Raw genomic sequence first — 17,081 nt, 5'->3', positions numbered from 1 at the left:
TGTTTAGAATTGCTTGTAGTGCTGGTTTGGTATTCATGTAGTTTCTCAGGTGTTCTTTCTCATGGAAGTGTCTTATTTCCCCATCCATTTTGAAAGAGAGTTTTGCAGGATACATCAGTCTAGGTTGGAGGTTGTTCTCTTTTAGTACTTGAAATATCTCATTCCAGGCTCTCCTTGCCCCAAAGGTTTGTGTTGAAAAGTCTTCTGTGATTCTGATGGGCTTTCCTTTGTATGTGATTTGTTTCTTTTCTCTTACTGCTTGTAGTATTCTGTTCTTCTGTTGGATTTCTGGGGTCTTGATTATTATATATCTAGGTGTAGATTTATTTTTATTGTAGCTAGTTGGTGTCCTATATGCCTCAGCTATCTGAATGTCAAATTCTTCCCCTCTGTTTGGGGAGTTTTCTGTCATTAATTCTGTGAACAGCTTTTTTAAGTCATTTGTAATTTCTCCTGCTACTTCATGGATTCCTATCAGTCTTACATTATTCTTCTTTGCATCATCTAGGAGTTGTTGGATTGATTTCTCATGATCCCCTACTGTTTTTAAGAGACCTCTCTTTTCATGGCAACTGACTGCAATCTTATCTTCTATATCTGAGAGTCTATCCTCACATTCTTTTATTCTATTGTGTACACTTTCAATGGATTGTTTAATCTCCTTGGATATCTGTTTGAATCTGTTTTATGGATTCCATTTCTTTCCTATGTTGGGTGTTTATTGTTTCCATTTCTTTCTTATGCTGGGCCTTCATGGCTTCTATCATGGTCCTGAGCTCATCTATTTTTTTGTCTGTTTCTGTTCTAGTGTCTTGAATCACAACTTTCATTTTGCTCACCATCTCTATGGTTATCTGGGAAATTATTTCTGTTTTGAATTTTTCTAGAGCCTGATTGATCTATTTTGTTACTTCCTGTGCTTTGAGTTCAGGGTGTCGTGGTGGTTCACTATCAGCCTTTTGATCCTCGTTTGCCATTGGTGAACTGGAAGTCTGTCTTTGTGTGTTCCCTAAGTGTTTTCTCATTTTTATTTTTGTTGTTGGGCTGTCCTTGGTTTAATCTCTGGGTTATCACCCAAATCTTCCTGATATAGTTGCGCCCTAGCTTCTGGGTCTCTAATGACTCACAGACATTCTCATCTTCCTAACTTCAGAGAAAACAGCTCATCAAATCAACCACGATCCTTTATCCCAACTGATACAATCAGCAACACATTATAATCAAGCACATCTTAGAAACTGACCACCTGTGGTAGTCATTAGTCTATCACCCTTAAACCATTTGATAAATTGAAATCAAGAAGTAGTCAAGAACATGTCTGCAGCGAACAAACTTTTCAATATAGTATATTTACCATTTAATGGCTCAGACAGAGGTCAGACTCAAGACCACTGATCTCAGTTAGCTAATGGCTGAACCCCATGATGCAGACTGACCTCAGGTTGCAAGGCCCAGATTGAGTTCCGCTACCTTCTGAATGGTTGAACTCCACACCGTTCTACTACAGGTTTTCCATGATCCTTCTTAAAGATGTTCAAAGTTGGGATCTCAGAAAAATACCCTCTATGACCACCTCTGCCTCTGCAGAGTGCGTCCAAAGACTGGTGCAATCAGGAGGTCTGAAAGTGTGTGGCAGAGGGGAGTTATGGGGGTTCAGAGGAACCTGCATGGCTACCTTCCTGGTGCTGGAGTGATGGCGGCTCCAGACAGGAGAGGGCGTGGTTCTCCTTCCTGTGGTGGATTGGGGCCCAGGCTACCTTCCTGGTGCTGGAGTGATGGCCGCTCCGGGCAGGTGAACTCTTGGGTGTTTATATTCATGTCTTTCATCAAAATTGGAAAAATTTCAGCCATCATTTCTTGAAATAGTTTTTCTGAATCTTATTTCTTTTGCAATTCCCACAGTGCTTGTGTTGGCCCATTTGATAGTATTCTACAGGTCCCTTAGGATCTGTCCACTTTTCTTCAATATTTTTTCATTTGTTCTTCAAACTGGATAATTTCCATTGTCCTCTCTATAAATCATTTTTGGTAATATGTCCCCTTTGATAATAATAGTTCTGCCTATCCAGGAACAGGGAATGATTTTTCTTTCTTTCTTTCTTTCTTTCTTTTTTTTTTAGGCATAGTTCTTAGAATGTATTTTTGTTCACCTGAAAAATAAAACTTTAAAAAAATATGCAGGACTTTTTGAGTACAGGTATATCTTGAATGGCTGAATTATAAATAACATCTCTGGTCATGTTCACAGCTAGGACTGAAGCAAATGTCCCAATTCCAGTGAAGGCTTTAGAGTCAAGAGGCCAGCTGGACCCATGAGTGGGCTCCCTGGGCTCTTTGTTCCATCCCAAAGTGGATTTAAACAGTCCAGAAAGCAGGAATCAGGGAGGAACAGGGGGACTGGACTCCCAGATATTCTGCAAGTCCAAAGGAGTCTTAGAATAAGAGATCAATTTACAAATTATTAAAATATAGGGCTAAAAATTCACACATTAAATATAAATTACAGGCTATTATTGAAATTATAAAGTAGTACTTTGTTTCTTCCCTTAGTCTCTCACCAAAAATTTAAAAAGGCCTCACAGACTTCCTGATGACTGAAGTCCTAGTCTTAAGAAATGTCCTTGAAGCCCATGGTCCTCGGGGTGTTACCAGCCTGCTGTCACAGCTCAGTAGCTATTTTCTTGGCCACAACAGGACATGGCTTAAAGCAAGGCTGTTGTCCTGTAAACTTGGACCAGAGCTAACTAGAGTACAGGCCAGAAAACTGGAAAGACAAACTGTTTCAGGACTCAGGTGCATCAGCTTTCCTTTTTTTATTATTTTTTAAGTGCCTCATTTCCCAAAAAGGAAACGCTAAAGGGTTTAATATCTTGTCACTACCCACACTCGATTGCCTAAAAGCAAGTGGCAGAAGGAAATGCAATCCAAATTGAGGAAGTGTAATTCTTGCTTCCCAAAAGCTGAAGGTATGTCATTTACATTGATGTTTTTCACTTCTTCTATACAATCATAGGCTGCATTTAAGGGAGGCTTATCAGGAAAGATAAAGGCATTTCAACATTCCCATGGTTGGTTTCTTAACTGGCTATCAGAGCATAATCCTTAAGAACAGTAAATAAGCACAATCCTGAGTTTGAAGCCAACCTGCTAGCCTTTCTGATTCTGTAGTACAACTCAAACTCAGAGGACACAAAGCTCGGTTCACAACAGATTTCATCCTCCGATAGCAGGGCAGCTGAGTTGCTATGAGCTCCGGAAAGAAGGAAGGAAAGGGTGACAAGATCTTGAGGAGCAAGAAATAAATTAAGACAAGATCTGGAACCTGAAAAGATCCTGAGGAGCACAGCAGAAAAACAAGATAAAACACTTGCCACTCTACTTACAAAAGCTTGCTCTTCCTAAAAGAATTCTGTGAGAGGAAGGCCAAGACCCGAAGTACAGCAGCACTGCTCCTTCAGGGAATGCTTTTCATTGTCTGTTATCCTCTGCAATCTCTTTTCACAGTGCGACAGTTTTCCTTAGAGAGGTCTTTCACTTCCTTGACTAGGTCACTTTCTAAGTATTTAAATTTTTTTGAAGTTATTGTGGATGGTATTTTTCTCCTGATTTCTTTCTCATTGGATTCATTGTTGCAGCGAGGAGATGTGTAAATGATTTTGATGAATTCGTGTGGATTTATGTATAAAGGAATAAAAGTTTACAAATCCCTTGCTTCATACTGTGGTACAGATTACACAGACAAAGATTAAAACTAGGGCTGGGGATTTAGCTCAGTGGTTCTGGTGACTGTCTCCCAAGTGCAAGGACCTGAGTTTGATCCCCACCTACAAAAAAAAAAAAAATTAAAACTAGAATTCGAGTTTTTTTTCTTTTATATAGCAAAGTTGTTTTGTGTCAAAATAATAGTGATTTATTTATTAATAATAGTGATTGATTAACAAAAAAATTGTCCTGTTGACACTGTGCTTAATGAGTTCATTTTGTTTTGGTTTTTATTGGTACTGGGGATTGAACTTGCGCCCTTGTGCTTGCGAGGCAGGTGGCAGAACCACTGAGCTAAATCTCCAGCCCAACACTGTGCTTAATTTTTTGAAAAGGGTATTTTTTAATATTAAAAGTGCTAGACTGGTGTGGCGGTGCAGGCCTGTAATCCCAGCACTCAGGAGGCTGAGGCAGGAGGATCACTGTGAGTTTGAGACCAGCCTGGGATACATAGTGAGTTCCAGGTCAGTCTCAACTGCATAGTGAGACCCTGTCTCAAAAAACCAAAACAAACAAACAAACAAAAGTTAAAAATGGTAATAGTCATGTTTATGTATTTTAAAACATTGCATATTACTATTTCTTATCTTTGAGTATTTAGTTATGTTCTGATCTTCTCTGTAAATTATTCTTACTATTGACTTTCTCAAATCAATCCCAAAATTTTAATTAATTGTTCTGATGACTTTTGTATGTCAAGTATCTGAGTTTTCTGCAATGGCCACCAAAAAACACAAAGATTTCCATTTTCTTTATTCTTATAAAAGAAAGGATGTAGGAATAGTTATACTTACTTGGCATTCTCAAAACTTTAATTAGAAATTATTGAGAATGTGTTTTGTTTGTCAAATTTTGTTTCTTTTATTGTTGTTTATTTTTTGCCTTGGTAAAAATCAATCTCTGGACATTGTGCTTGCAAGGCAGGCAGCAGAACCACTGAGCTAAACCCCTAGCCTCCAATTTTTTTTTTTTAATTAAAAAAAATTTTTGGTCCTGGGAATTGAACTCAGGACCTTGCACTTGCCAGGCAGGGGTGGCACTGCTGAGATATATCATGGCTCCTGTCCAACTTTGGATAAGAGAATAATACACCAAACCAATAAGTCAAAAGAGAATTTCAGTCTTCTTAGGATACTATGTATAAATAAAATGTTAATATGATGGATTTCAATGACAGTGTATCTTTCATATTAAAATAAACACTATCATGTTTGTGTACCAAAACTGCACACAATATCTCCAGGAAGGTTTTGTTTCTGGGTTTAAATATTCTTGTCAGTCAAGACAAGTCACAGTACAGTTTATGGGAAAAATCGAAGGCCTGGGAATTTGTCAGTTTTCTCAGTTTCTATAATACAATCTTTTCCCCTGCAGAGTCAGTGACTAAGTGTTTATAAAATTCATTATGTGTTACGGCTCAGTGTAGGAGCCCATTCTTCTTTATTATGGTTGTCTTAGTTACTTTTCTCTTATTGCTGAGACAAAATATCTAACACCCAAGTTAAAGGGGCAGCTGGAGAAGCAGCCAGGCTTCCTTTTCTCTGAGCTGTAGGGGTTGAGTGCTTTTTAACCAAATCCCAGGGAACAGCTTCTCTAGGCTGTTGCCCTTCTGGAACAGGGTGCTATGGGGCTCTCTTCTCACAGCAGTCTGTCACTTTTGCAACCCTGAGGCTCCAGAGGTGCTGCTGGTTCTTGTCCTCAGATCACTTTTTCTGTTGTCTTCTTCTGAAGTACTTGGCTTTTTCTTGCTAGTCTTCTCATTAACCAATTTCTCCTCTGTTCCATCTTTCAAGCCACAACTTTACTGGAGCTTCCTTTCTGGCCAAAGTCACAGTGTTTTGAATCATTTTGCTGGGCTCTTTGCTCTTGATTCTCAGCATAAATCTGGCTAAAAGCCCCCAACAGCAGCCATGTCACTGCCTTAACATTAGACTGCCTTAACATTTCTTCTGCATGATTAATTAATCCACCACCCTTCAATCTCAGTCTTAGGCAAGGTCTCTGGACATGAGAAAAATGCAGACAAACTTTTTGCCAAGGCGTAACACACATTGTCTGGAATCCAACAGTCACTACAGTTTTCTTCTCAGCTGAAACCTGAGCTTGGTCTTTACTGGCAGCATTTCAGGTGTTGCAGATGAGAGATAGTTCATGGCAAAGCAAGCAAGGGACCATTTGAGCCTCTCTGTCCCTTGTATGCTGTCTATTCTACAAGAGTCAGGGGTGTGCCAAACCAATTAGTAGACTGACTTAGTAATCACCCATGCATAGTCCTAGCATCCTTAGACCTAGCATTGCACCATGAATCAATCACACACCCTAGATTCAGCCATCTCTGAAAAAACCCCACCTATGACTGCATGAGACTTTGGGGGAACATCTAGGCACAAGCCATGACATTAGAATTTCCAGTTGTCCTAGTTAATTAACCAGAGCTTTAATACTTATCATCTATAGGGCTTTCTGCTTTTTTTCCTTTGACTTTATTTTCTAGTTAATTGATCAATAATATTTGCATATATACTGTTTTTTGTGTACAGTGTGATTTGATACATGTATGCATTACTGGAGAAGTAAATCAGGCAAATTAGCCTATCTATCATCTCAAATATTTATCATTTCTTTGCACTGAGAACATTTAAGATCATTTTGGTTCTGTCTAGAATATACAGTATATAATTATTAATTATTATCACCTTGCTGTGGAATGGGTCATCACTTTACAAAGGTCTCTGATTTAAGGTCTTAAGATCTAAAATGAGCATTTTAAAGTGAACACTGAAAGACTGGAGTAAAAGACCACGGCCAGTTTCTTCTCTCTTGTAGTGATGAGATGGAGCCAGGTCATGGGTAAAACTTCATGCACAGTATCATCAGCTAAGATAGTACCTTCCAGGGCCAGTGCTACATCTCGCAAAAGTGAATAAGCATGTGTTTCCATGGTTACAACCTCCACCTGTATTGTGACCAGTAAACTGGAGCCTACCTGGCTTTACCAGGCACTGCTCAGGTTGCAGATCCATGTCCAAATTAAATGTTGTGTTCAAGACACTAAATTTTGGAATAATTTGTTTTGCAATCCTAGTAATTAGAATTTATTTTAAGCCTAGAATCCAGTGACTGAAACAAATAGTAGAGGAAATACACTTACAGGAGTCACTGACATCCTCACCCCTGCTGGGTGACCAGGTGAACGAGGCAGGATTTCTAGAGCTATTGGAGCTCAGAAACAGGAGCCACCATGCAGTTAGCTTCTTCCTTCCAACGTCACTGGCACAAGACCCTAGGAGCCTAAGAGCCACTGATTCTCCTGAGCTTCTTTGCATATTTGTGTTGCTTAATCCTGTTGTTTTATTCCTTTTGGTTAACTAGGATATTAGTAGAAAAGGCTATTCTTCAGTAACAGCACTGCCAAACCCCTTATCTTGCCAATTATCACATAATTATTTCTTCAAATACAGTAAAGTTGAACAACTCATGAAATAAAATGCAACTGGTAATAGAAAAGTATTGTGAATATTTAGTTTAAAAATTATTAAAAGTAAATGACACATTGCCATTAATCCCTCTCATAATCACCTTCTGGTTTTGAGCACACTTATTTTGTCATTTTTGCCCCTTTCTGAAAGTCCTCTTTGTGTGTCTTTAGTTGCATTATTGTGGTTGCCTGATGTCTTGAATTGACTCAAATATTTACCGTTTGCGGTCATTTTAATTTTAGGGAAGAGCCAGAAGTTGCATAGTGACAGATTTGGTGAGTAAAGTGGATGAAGACATATTACAGTGTTCCTTATAAGCCTGCCTTTCTGTTGGATGGTACTTGGCAGCAGCATTCACCATATTTTTAATCATGCCTTGTAAAGACAGTCATAAAAAAGGACTTCCAGAAAGCTTCAGAAAGTGGCAAGAATGACAGGAAAAATATGCTTAAAATTAACTATTATAGTTTCAATAATGAAAAAAAATATTGACACCAAGCCAACAGTCTCAAAAAATTCTGAGAGATATCCTAGAGAGAGACAACGAAGGTAACAATGTCAAAAGGTCCAATAGAATGAGTGCACCAGGTAAGACAAGCAATTAAGTAGAAGGGAAGGAAAGGAAAATAGAAACTGGAAAATAATGCAATGACAGGAATAAGTCGATATCTATCCGTTATAACTGTCAATATGAATGTCTCAACTTGGGAATCAAAAAACACAGATTAGCAGAATGGATCTAGCAACAAAATCCAATGGTATGCTGCATACAGGAAATACATTTAACCCAAAAAGTAATTAATAGACTAAAGATCAAGAGATGTAAAACAATATTCCATGTAATGGAAGCTTGAAAACAAGTAAGGGTAGCTATCCTATTTTCAAAGTGCACTTTAAGTCACAGCTGATCAAAACAAGCAAAGAAGGACCTTATATGTTGATTAATGGTATTGTTCAACAGGAAGAGATAATGATTATAAACATATACATACCAAAATATGATGTACCCACTTTCACAATATGAACACTAATGCAATAAAAGATCAGATACACATCAATACAGTTATAGTGGGGGACCTCAGTTCCCCACTATCACAAATAGATGCATCAAGTAGACAAAGCAATCAGAGTTGAATCAAACCTTTGAACAAATGGACTTAATAAATGTGTACACAATATTCCACCCAACAACAGAATACACATCAGCCTTAGTAGTATATGGTACTTTCTTTGAAATAGGCCATATACTAGCTAATAAAGCATGTGTAAGTAAATGCGAAAGAGTTGAAACTTTACCATGCTTATTATCAGACCATAGTGCAGTGAAGTTAAAAATCAGTGGCAATCTAATCATAGGATCCACGGATCCTATGCAAATGTATGAAAATTAACACACTCTTGAATAATCAGTGAGTTACAAAAGAAATTAAGGAAGAAGTAAGACAGTTCCTAGAATTAAACGATAATGTCAGTACCACATACCAGAATGTATGGGATACAATGAAAACAGTCTCACAAGGGAAGTTTATAGCCATGAATGCACACATTAGGAAAACAGAATAATTATACACCTCAAGGTCCTAGAAAAATAAGAACAGTCAAAATCCAGACATAGTACAAGGAGGGAAATTACTAAGATCAGAGAAAAAAATCAGTGAAATGAAGACTAAAAATATACAATAAAATCGGTGAATCAAAGAGCTGGTTCTTTCAAAGAATTAACAAAATAGACAAACCCTTAGCCAATCTTTTTAAACCAACAAGGCTTAAAAATCAGGAATAATCCAATAACAGACAATGGAATTGAAGCAGTAATGATAACCTACCAACTGAGAGAACCCAAAACTGGATGTATTCACTGGTGAATTCTAGAACTTCAGGAAACAACTAACACCAATACTCCCCAAGCTTTTTAATGACATCAAGAGGGAAGAAGTACATTCAAAATCATTCCTGGAAGTTAGCATTACCTGGATTCCCAAACCAGAGAAGGCTTCAACCAAAAGAGTGAATTATAAGCCAATCTCCTTAATGAACATAGACATAAAAATCATCAACAAGATACTGGCAAACAGAATGAGACAAATCACCAAAAAGATCATACACCATGAGCAAGTAGGCTTCATTCCTGGGATGCAAAGATGGTTCAACATAAGCAAATCAATAAATGTGATTTATCACACAAACAGAAGCAAAAACAAAATCACATGATCACCTCAATAAATGCAGAAAAAGCCTTTGTCAAAGTCCAATATCCTTTCATCCTAAAAACTTTGAAGAACATAGCTATAGAAACACCTTCTCTTAGTCTGATAAAAGCCATTTATGATAAATCTAATGCCAATCTCACATTAAATGGGGGCAAACTGCCTGTAATCCTAGCACTTGAGAGGCTGATTGCAGGAGGATTGCCTCAAGATCAACGCCAGCCTGTAGCCTGGACTACCTAGTGAGTTCAGTGAGGCCCTGTCTTCAAAAAAGGGGAGGAGAACTGAAGACTTTCCCCCTAAAATTAGGAACAAGACAAAGATATGCACTATCACTACTCCTATTCAACATAGTTCATGAAACAGCCAGAGCACTCAGGCGAGAGAGAGAGAGAGAGAGAGAGAGAGAGAGAGAGAGAGAGAGAGAGAGAGAGAGGGAGGGAGAGAGTAGGGATAAATATAGGAAAGGAAGAAGTTAAAGTATCACTATTTGCAGAAGACATAATGCTCTATATAAAAGACCCAAAGACTTCCACCAAAAGTCTCCTAGAATTGTTTAAAATTTTTTAGAGTGCAGGTTTGATACCCATGAAGTTCCTCAGTTGTTCTTTGTCATGCAAATATCCTATTTCTCCATTGATTTTGAAAGATGGTTTTGCAGAGTAAATCAATCTGGGTTGGAGGTTGTTTTCTTTTAGGGCTTGAAACACTTCACTCCAGGCTCTTCTTGACTTGAGGGTTTGTGTTGAGAAGTCAGCTATGATTCTGATAGCCTTTCCTTTGTATGCGATTTGTTTCTTTTCTGTAAGTGATTGTAGTATATTGTTCTTGTGTTGGGTTTCTGGAATCTTGACTATTATTTTCCTAGGTGTAGATATTTTTTTCTTTCATCATGGCTAATTGGAATCCTATATGCCTCACTAATCTGTATGTTGAATTCTTTTCCTCTGCTTGGGAAGTTTTCTGCCATTACTTCTGTGAATATTGGGGTTTTTTAATGTCGTTTGCACTATGTCCTGTTTCTTCATTGACTCCAATTAGTTTTACGTTATCCTTCTTTGCATAATCTAGCAGATGCTGGATTGCTTTCTCGCGGTCTCTTGCTATTTTTAAGAAATCTTTCTCTTCTTGGTCACTAATCACAATCCTGTCTCCTATCTCTGATATTCTGTCCTCACATTGGCTCATTATACTGCATAAACTTTCAGTGGCGTTTTTAATATCCTGGACATCTGTTTGAATCAGTTTTATGAATTCTGTTTGTTTCCTATGCCGGGATTCCATCGTGCTCCTCAGCTCCTCTATTTTTCTTATCTGTGTCTGCTCTAGAGTAATTAATCATGCCTTTCACTATGGACACCATCTCTGTTGTTATCTGAGAAATTACTTCTGATTTTATTTTTTCCAGATCCTCTTTTGCTGCCAGTTCAGGGAGTCCAGGTGGTTGAGTTCCAGATCGTTCCATCTCTTTGCCCCTTGGAGTTGCCCTTGGTGATCTGGAAGTTTGGTTTTGACTCTTGTTTAGGTGTCTTCTCATTTCAATCAATGCAGTGTGCTACATCTTTATTGAGGTGACAGTTTGCTCTCCCAGTGGGCTTTAATTCCCAACAAATCTCAGAGAGATTTCTCTCTATTGCTCACTACTGCACTAATTCCTGGGCTCAGAATGATGGTCTCCTGGATCCCTGTGCTGTGCTATTGTCTGAGTGGGCTTGTGGGTGGGACCTGCCCAATTTACTGATAGCATCTGGGTGGGCCTGTGGCTGGCTGGGATTTGTGTGCCTGTGCAGCTGTTGTCTGGGCAGGCTTGTCTCCCAGAATTAACAAATAAATTCAGCAATGTAGCAGGATACAAAATCAATAAAAAAATCAATAGCATTCTGCTACCTTAATAATTTATTTACTGGAAAGGAATTAGAAATATAATACCAATCACAATACCACTAAGAAAAGTTAAATACTGAGGAATTAACTTACCTAAGAAAATGAAAGATCTCTACAATGAAAATTATATCAGTCTGAAAAAGGATATCAATCAAAAAGGACATAAAATGGGAAAACATCCTCTATTCTTGGATAGACAGAACCAATATCAAAATGGCTATATTCCAAAATTATATGGATATTTAATGCAATCCCAATCAAAATACCAGTAGCAGATCCCGAGAAAACAATCCTAAAATTCATATGGAACCAGAAGAGAATCAGAATAGCAAAAGCAATCCTGAATGACAAAAACAAAGCAGGAAGGATCACAAGGTCAGATTGAAGTTATAATACAGAGCTGCTGTGATTAAAACTGCATGGTATGGTACAAAAACAGGCGTATAGATCAATGAAAAAGAATAGAGGAAGCAGAAATAACCCCAGTATACTCAGCTAATTGATCTTTGACAAAGGGGCTAAACACACACACTGGAGGAAAATAGCCTCTTTAATAAATGGTGCTAGGAAATATGATATACACACACAGAAGATTGAGTGTAGACCTTTTTTTTTTTTTTTTTTGGCCCCAGGGATCAAACTCAGGACATTGTGTTTGTGAGGCAGGTGGTGGCACCACAGAGTTAAATGCCCAGCACCTAGACAATATATCTTATCCTGCACTAAACCAGTGATGGTGAATCTTTTAGAGCTTTCAGTGATCCAAACAGCCCACTGTGGCCTGTGTGTCATAGGTTTGCCACTGCTGCATTAAAACGAAACTAAAATGGATAAAGGTTCTAAATGTTAAAACAGAAACAGTCTGCTAGAAGATAAAACTGGTAAACGTCTGGAAGACATAGGTACAGTTCTGCACAAAATTCCAATAATACAAGAAGTAATACCAAGAATCAACAAATGGAATTATATCAAATTGAAAAGCTTCTGCACATCAAAGGAAACAACTGACATAGTGAAGACACAACTTACAGAATGGAAAAATATTTTTACTGGCTATTCCTCAGACATAGGACCAACATCTAGAAGACATAAAGAATGCAAGAAACTGACCCTCCCAAATAAAAGATCAATGAAAAAATGGTCAACCACAATAAAGAGACACATCCCAGAAGAGGAAGTACAAATGGTCAGTAAACACACACACATACACACACATACACACAATGCTCAATATTGCTGGACATAGAAGAAAAGCAAATTAAAACCACAATGAGATCCTATCTTACTTCAGAAAGAATGGCCAGCATCAAGACATCAAACAATGACAAATTCTGGCAAGGACATTAGAAAAAAGGAACTTCCATATTGTAGATATAGTACAACCACTGTGGAAATCAATGTGGATTTTTTTTATCTTATTGAGTTTATTGGTAATTTTTAAATATACAGTACAGTTCCATTCATCATTGGGATCTTGTACCTTTACATGACAGATCTTGGTTATCATTTTTTCTCCATACCCCAGCCCTCCCTTTACCCCGAGGGTTTTTTTTTTTTTTGAGATGGTGTTTCACTATATTCAAGCTGGCCTTGAACTCACTATATAGCCTAGGCTGGCCTCAAACTCATGGCAAGCTTCCTGTCTCAGCCTCCCAAGTACTGGAATTATAGGTGTGTGCTCTGGCATGCCTGGCCAGTGTGGGGATTCTTAAAATAAAGTAAGAATAGAAATTCCATTTGACCCACTATTCCCCTTCTAGGTATCTTTCTGAAAGAATTAAAGAATCAGGTCACAAGAATGTACACTCATATTTCTAGCAGCATAATTTATAATAGCTAAATCTTGGAAACAGTTTATATGCTCATCAACACATGAATGGATAAAAAATGTGAAATACTACACTGCTGTAAAGAAAGATAAACTTGGGTGAAGGGACGCCAGGGACAAGGGGAAAAAATGAGAACCAAGACCTGTCATGTAGAGGTACAAGATCCCAACAATGAATGTAACTGTACTGTATACCTAAAATGCACCAATAAACTCAATTAAAGCTGAAAAAAAAGAAAGATAAACTTGAGTCATTCATAGGTAAATTGTTGTAAGTTGACACATAATCTTAAATATCACATGATTTCTCTTATTTGAGAAACTCTCTCCATATATTTGTCAAAAAAGAAAAGAGTAAGTAGGGAGATCTTTCTCAAAGGGAAGAGGGAATAGGAGATGGAGGGAGGGGAGGGGGAGTAGAGGGAAAAAAGATGGAAAAATAATTGAAGGGGAAAATGAATATGCAGTTTTTGGAAATAGGAAGGGGACCAAGAGTTGGAAGGAGCCAGAAGGGAGTGAATGGAAGAGTACGGTACAAAAAAAAAAGGGTAAAAGAGAATTAATGTGTGAGATGTATGCATACCAACTCCCCATGATAGTTATAATCACCAGGTACTGCAAACACGTCCTAATTAAAAAATATGGAAATAAAGGAAGGGTCCTCCTCCCCAAAAATAAAGAGGTCAGTTGGTTATCCAAGGGAGATCCCAATAAATAATGGAATATAGAAGCTATACCTCAATTTTTAATAGTAATCATCATCGCTATAAATAGAAGGCTATAGAAAATGTTCTATTTTCAACAGAGTACTACCCTGCCATAAACCCAGAATATAGATACAGAGCAAAATAAAAGCCAACAGGAAACTGAAAGACAGATCTTTTGCAAAAGGGAAGGGGACCAAGAGATGGAAGAGGGGAAGAAGAAAGGGGGCCGAGAGGTTGTAGAAAGAATTAAGACATGTTAACTCCTTACCAAGTCCCCACGAGGAATGTGGTCATTACATACTACAAACATGTGTTCATAAAAAACTGAAAAAATGATGTGGCCGTATTGGAATATTTTTACCCACGTTAACCACTACCAGTAAGATGTGCAGCACCAGTTTTACATGGTGACATAAAAACGAGGTTTTACAAACTAAGGTATCTTAGCCAATGCGATAATAAAACAGGCACAAATATTGGTAATTTGAATTTAATAGAATTAAGTTGAATTTAGTTGAACTTTTCATGTTCATTAGATTTAAAGTAATTTCTTCTATTGGGCATTGACCTTATTGAGTATCCTCATTAGAAAAATGTTCATAACTTTCTATTTATTTGTAAAAAGTTTTTACATATACTAATGATGTTAATCACATGTCCATCATATATTTTCATGCACTATTAATCATGCAAATTAAAACATTTTAAATAGTGCTCCAAAATACAGAAATTTGTTACATTTTTGTAGCTGGATATTCTGACTGGTTCCTTCATGATCTGATGGTGGTGTCAGATTCAAAAAGTCTTCACAAACCCAAGATTACAGATAGCCACCTGTTCTTTTTTGTGTGTACTCATGATTTCAATTTTGTACAATTTGTGATTGAATCTATCAGAATCTATAAATGGGTCTCATGAGATTTCATTTGGATTTTATAAAAGAATCTTTTTTCACATAATTAATATTTAAATGGATAATTTATTCGTTATCACGAATCACCACAATTCAAATAATATATCCTTTACAATTTGCTTTATTTAGTTGTCATGTAATCTTTAGAACAATTATCAAGACACATTTTCCTATTAAGTAATTATCATTTTTATAGACAATCACCTTGTTTTGCCTTCGCACAGTAAACTCTCATTATTTCTTCCAAAGTATATTTCTAAAATTTCTTTTCTTTTTCTTCATTATATATTTATTAATTCACTAAACATTTATTGAACCTATTAAAAGACAAATATGTAGCTAAATTGTCTTCTCCACATGATCACAGTTCTGTTAACAAGGTACAGGTATCAATTAAAGCAACAATCCTATATTTTATAATTAAGGCCATGATTTAGTTATGGAAAATGTGGCCCCTTCTTACTCTTACTGTTGCCATGTAGCCCTAACTTGTGGGAGAGTATTTTAATATGTACTATACTCATCTTTTTGGTACATCATTTTTTGGAAATTGCTAAATATAAACCCATCACTGTTTAATAATAATTATCCGGATGACTTAAAGAAAGGCTTTAATTCTGTACCTATTACAGAAAATCATAAGCTTTAGAATGAGAACTATAGAAAAAATGCTCTATAGTTTACTCTATTTTTTTTTTTTTTAAGACAGGGTCTCACTCTGTAACTCAGGCTGGCCTCAAACATACTATGTAGCCCAGGCTGTCCTCAAACCTGTGGTGATCTTCCTGCCTCAGCCTCCTGAGTGCTGGGATTACAAGCGTGCACCACCACAGCTTGTTTTGTAATTTATATTTAATAGTAAAGTGGAATAATATCTGAAATATAAAAATCATGAATAAAATTTTATAAGATGACTCTTCAGTGATTAACATATTGGTGATTTATGTTATGTATGTTCCTGTTAGAAACTGATTTATTGAATGAAAGTAGTACCTACAAATCTGTATGTCTCAGATGCTTAAAAATCATTTCTGATTCTGAGGTCTGTTGACATAGAGATATGTAGATTTTTTGGAGTGGTCCATCTCATGTCTCCTACATTGTCTTGTGCCCCATATGTGAAGGGCTGAAGTCATGTTTATCTTTCAAGTCCTGGCCATTTGACACTGTGTTGCAGAGGCCCCCAAGATTGCACGCAGACTCAGTGATCCCCTAGAATAGTGATGGTGAACACTTTAGAGACGAGTTCCCAAACTCCAGCCCAAAACTCAACATGCCAGCACTGCAGTTAAACCTGAATACTGAGGTTTTAGTTTAGAAAAAACAACTATTATCCAATGCTTGGCTCCTGGGGTGGCTTGGCTCACCTGTCCCCAGAGGGGGCTCTGCGTGCTCGCTGGGGCCCGCGTGTCACAGGTTCACTGTCACTGTCCTAGAAGGACTTCTAGAACTCAGCAAAGCCCGTTATTAATTAATTTATTTTTTGCAGTTTATTACCATAAAAAGACATAAATTGGAATCAGAAGAACTAAAAGGTACACAGAGCAAAGTCCAGGAGAGACCAGCACAGGCTTTAACTTGGCTTCTGCTGGGATTGGGTGTTTTTTTTTAGATGAGTCTCAAAGAAAGGAAGTCTGCTCATGGGGCAGACATTGGCACAAGCAGTAACAAAGCTTCTTTTTTCCCTAGCAGTTATATTAGCTGTTATCACATAGTAAGGCATACAGAAAAAAACAGCTGTCAGAACTTGCAGGCCATGCTGCACACGCGTGGTTGATTTATGGTTACATTAGTAAGCCCATCCTATTCTTGCACTAGTGATGGGGTCACGTCCTCCAGGAATCCTCAGTTGCCTGGGCTTTGACTGACATATCTTACGATGGCTCCTACAACTTCCTCTAGTGGAGTTGTGCGTGCAGTGCTTGTTTCTCCCATCATTCTGAGGAAACATGTATCATATTGTCAGCCCAGAAAGCCTACCCGAGCTTGGTGTAGCAAGACCCCGAGCACCCAGAGTCTGACCTTAGTTATTCAGCCTCCAGCTTATCCGGAGGAAGTACCGAAACAACTTGGCCCGTGGCATAAATCAGTTGGTTCATGTAAACTGCCTTGTGTGGCCCACAGCCCTGCATATATGGAGGCGGTCTGTTCAGAAGAACATCCCAGGGGTTTACTGGTTATTTCCTGTAAGTGGCCAAGAGTTAGTCTTGTCTTTGCAATGTGTGAATAAGCCAGGCCCATTGAGCCAACTGTTCACTGCGCATGGCGTACGTTTGATATGCCCAAATCTTCTCCTTCCTT

This window comes from Fukomys damarensis, unplaced genomic scaffold (genome assembly GCF_012274545.1).
Source record: "Fukomys damarensis isolate Sample0158 unplaced genomic scaffold, DMR_v1.0_HiC HiC_scaffold_21, whole genome shotgun sequence".
Classification (NCBI taxonomy): Eukaryota; Metazoa; Chordata; class Mammalia; order Rodentia; family Bathyergidae; genus Fukomys; species Fukomys damarensis.
Note: the sequence above shows the minus strand (reverse complement) of the source record.